Source organism: Megascapheus bottae, chromosome 31 (genome assembly GCF_031878675.1).
Source record: "Megascapheus bottae isolate mThoBot1 chromosome 31, mThoBot2.hap1, whole genome shotgun sequence".
Lineage (NCBI taxonomy): Eukaryota > Metazoa > Chordata > Mammalia > Rodentia > Geomyidae > Megascapheus > Megascapheus bottae.
The window spans coordinates 12177724-12180610 of record NC_143539.1 but is presented as its reverse complement, the minus strand read 5'-3'; the positions used below and the strand labels follow the sequence as shown (position 1 = coordinate 12180610).

The 2887-nt window shown below is 44.2% G+C and overlaps 1 pseudogene; it reads right to left on the bottom strand.

Annotated features, from left to right (window-relative positions):
- Positions 1-681: 681 nt before the first annotated feature.
- LOC150044041 (dol-P-Man:Man(5)GlcNAc(2)-PP-Dol alpha-1,3-mannosyltransferase pseudogene) lies at positions 682-1827 on the bottom strand (annotated as a pseudogene).
- Positions 1828-2887: the final 1060 nt, after the last annotated feature.

The following is a 2887-nucleotide window of genomic DNA, read 5'->3' as shown; positions in this document are numbered from 1 at the left end:
TTCATGGAAAGAGAGTTAGGTGAGCTCAAGACAAGTAGTTATGTGTACTCACTTTAGGTCGATTTGTTTCTTTTAAAATATTTATTGTAAAAGTCATGTATAGAGGGGTTATAGTCACATAAGTCAGGTAAAGAGTCCATTCTTTTTTTCATATATTTTTTATTGTAATTAATAGAGGGGTTACATTATATTTGCCAGATAGAAGGTGCATTGATTTACATACATTGATACCCTTTCTCATGTCTTGGTCCTCATTTCCCTCCTCCCCCCCCCACCCCTCATCTTGTTTTCCCCCCTTCCCTATCTAATTTCAAATAACCAGATACAAATAAATTCAATATATCAGATAACAAAGTGAGATGCTGTAACAATATGAGATAACCAAGGGACAGCAAAAGAGATGAGAGATAACATAGTACATTGAGGACAACAATCACTCATTATATGGCTTGCAATAGAGCAAAACCTAGATAAATAAGGCCATATAGTATGACGCTAAATGAAAGACCTCCAGGATATAGAAACAAAAGTCCATTCTTTTTGGACAATGTCACCCCTTCCCTAGTTTTTCCCTTTCATCCCTACCCACAAGACTTTTTTTTTTAGACTTGGAAAGATTTATTGGGAAGAGCACATAGTCCACCACTCCTAGGTCCTGCAGGCCTGGAGAAGGAGTGGGCTTCAGTGGGCTTTCTTGCTGGGCTTGCTGCTACTGGGGAGAGACTGGGGGCCCAGCCAGAGCTGTAGCAGGATGACTGCATGGCATATGTGCAGGGCAGCAGAGCTGCAGGATGTAGATGGGTAGGTGTTCCAGGAAAGTTCAATGTGTCCCAGCACCAGCAACCTGAGCAGGTGTGTGAGCCAGCGTGCAGGTGTGGCCCATAGGAGGTAGGGTAGAATGTGGAAGTACCACAGGTAGAACTGGCAGTGAAGGGACCGGCTAAAGCAGATGCCGATGAAGTTGGAGGTGAAGAGGGTAGAAACAACCTGATTGGGTGTGAGGGGCTGGGGTGGAACCTTCCTTTTGGAGGGATCCTTCAGCAACGACAGGATATTTTCCCCTGTCCTGTGCCATCTGCACAGGGCAAACAGCAAGGGCAGTGCAAGGTGAGCAGCCAATAGGGCCAGGTGGAGGCCTCGATGCAGAAAGAAAGTCTCAGGCAGGAAGCGCCAGTTCACTGTCCAGTGGGAGAGAAACTGGCGGCCAAGGTGGAAGGAGAGGGACAGGTAGCCAATGGGGTTCTCCAGGAGGAAGGGGAGTCTCAGCTTGGAGAGGGCGCCACCGAAGCCAAACTGAGTGACAAGAAGGAACAGCAATCCAGGGGCAAACATCTTCACAGAGACTGCCAGGCTGAAACAACAGCAGCCCCAACTCCAGCGTCGGGCCAGGAAAAGGTTGATGCTGAGGAAAAACAGTGCCATGGCCACTGGGTCATTGAAGAGTCCGCAGCACAAAATGGAGTGGACGCGGTATGAGGCGCAACACATGAAGAAAAAGACCTTACTGGTCTGGTGGTAGATTAAGAAAACAAGCAGCAAGGTAGCCAGGTAAAGCGGAGCAAAGATGTTCTGGGCCATTCGGATGTCAGTGCCCTGGCCAGTGGCATAGAATTGCCCCATAAAGATGTACACAAAGCCAGCTGGGTAGACAAGTGGTCCAGTGTCACCCTGCTGCTGCATATAGTCATATGTATCATTGACGACACCTTCCACCTGGGTCATGTAGGTCTTCCAGTCGATCTCTCTATATGCCATCCTGTGAATGACCCAGAAGGTGATGCCCACCTCTGCCAGGCAGAGGCAGGAAGCCATCTGCAGTGTGTAGCATGGTTCCTGCAGCAGCAGGCACCATTCTTGCCAGGCATGTTGGAGCCATTGTCTGCAGATCCCCTCCTGCAGCCCAGCTGCCCCCTACCCACAAGTTTTATAGTTCATTTTCCACATGGTGTCAAGTGATTACCAATGCTGTATTTGTTCACTTCTGTGCTCCCTTTCATTCCCAAAGACATAAATGAACAAACGAAACAAAAATAAAAGAAAACACAACCAACAAAGAAAAACACCTCTTGCTTTCATTTTCCGGGGTTCATTTTGTTAAATATTATTTTTTTCTCTTTTTTTTATGTTATCTGATATATTGAACTTATTTGTATTTGGATATTTGAAATTTGATAGGGAAGGGGGGAAAACCAAGACGGGTGGGGGGTGTGGGGGGGGAGGGAAACGGGTACCAAGACATGTGCAAGGGTATCAATGTATGTGAATTAATGCACCTTCTATCTGGCAAATATCATGTAACCCTTTTACTAATTACAATAAAAAAAATAAATAAATAAATAAAATAATAAAAAAATAATAATTAAATATTATTTTATATGATCAAATGCACATGGGCATTTTGCCCTGTGTTCCTCCCCTAAGAGTGTCCTCCTTTGGTCTCACTGTGTGTGAATTCTTAGTGTATTTTAAGTATAGCTTCTTCATATGAGAAAAAAATATGTGCTATTTGTCTCTGAGCTTGCCTTACCTCACTTAACATGATTTGTTTTAGGTCCAACCATTTCTCTGGAAATGACATAGTCTTATTTTTTCTAGTGGGTGTGTAAAATTTCATTGCATATAGGTTTTCCATTTTTTGATCCACTCATCTATTGTAGGCCATCTTTGTCAGCTCCCTTTAAGAAGGGCTTTTTGCTCTCAATTTCAGTAAAGAGCTCTATGTGCTCACTTTAGTTAAAGTTCTGTTAAGGTAAACTTGTTGATTTTCAGTGGAGATCTGTGCATTATTGTTGATTGTGAGGCTTGAACCCAGGGCCCGGGTGCTCTAAGCTTTTCTGCTCAGGATTTTCTACCTCTTTGAGCCATGGCTCCATTTCTGGTTTTCTGG